The 692-nt window shown below is 44.9% G+C and overlaps 1 non-coding gene across 1 annotated transcript; it reads left to right on the plus strand.

Annotated features, from left to right (window-relative positions):
- Positions 1–216: 216 nt before the first annotated feature.
- On the plus strand, positions 217–289 carry Trnak-cuu (transfer RNA lysine (anticodon CUU)). Its single transcript has one exon. It is a non-coding gene; the product is annotated as a tRNA-Lys (tRNA).
- Positions 290–692: the final 403 nt, after the last annotated feature.

Here is a 692-nt window from a genome sequence, read left to right on the forward strand (position 1 = left end):
GTCACGTCAAGTATGTGTGTTAATTTTGACGCCGCTAGCTCTGCAGATTGTCATGCAATTCCTTTACCTCTCAGAAATGGTTATGAAATAAAAGTGAAGTACGTGACGAGTGTGACGTTAGGAAAACATTAGGCAGCATGGAGAGATTCTGTATGGGACCAATCAACCCAAACGATTACTATGTGATCTGCAACCCAGCAGGTACCTAACGAGGCAGCACGGCTAACTCAGTCGGTAGAGCATGAGACTCTTAATCACAGGGTCGTGGGTTCGAGCCCTACGCTGGGCGGTTAGGAATTTTTTTCCGCTGCAGATGTAAAATACCGATTTTCTGATTAACGTGATGTAATGGAAATAGCAACTTTAAAATTTGCCTACGTCTCCATCAGTCGCAAGATAACTGTATGTGAAGGTGAAGGTGATTTTGTAGACATGTGTGAAAGTCATGTTCTGAAGTGCAGGTGGTTTTGTTTGGAGAGAACATCGGCTACGTGTCAGATGTGTAGCCAAGCAGTAATGGGTCGCCATAGCTGCAAATATTAGTCGAAAATATGAAGTGTTGTCAGCTGAAGTCTGATGATTCAGACGACAATACGGACGAAGTACGCAAAAGTTCCGCTAGGCCGCGCCTGTTTAGCTCAGTGGTAGAGCACTGGTCTAGTAAACCAGGAGTCGTGAGTTCCATCCTCACA

This window comes from Schistocerca gregaria, chromosome 3 (assembly GCF_023897955.1).
Source record: "Schistocerca gregaria isolate iqSchGreg1 chromosome 3, iqSchGreg1.2, whole genome shotgun sequence".
In the NCBI taxonomy this organism is placed as follows: domain Eukaryota; kingdom Metazoa; phylum Arthropoda; class Insecta; order Orthoptera; family Acrididae; genus Schistocerca; species Schistocerca gregaria.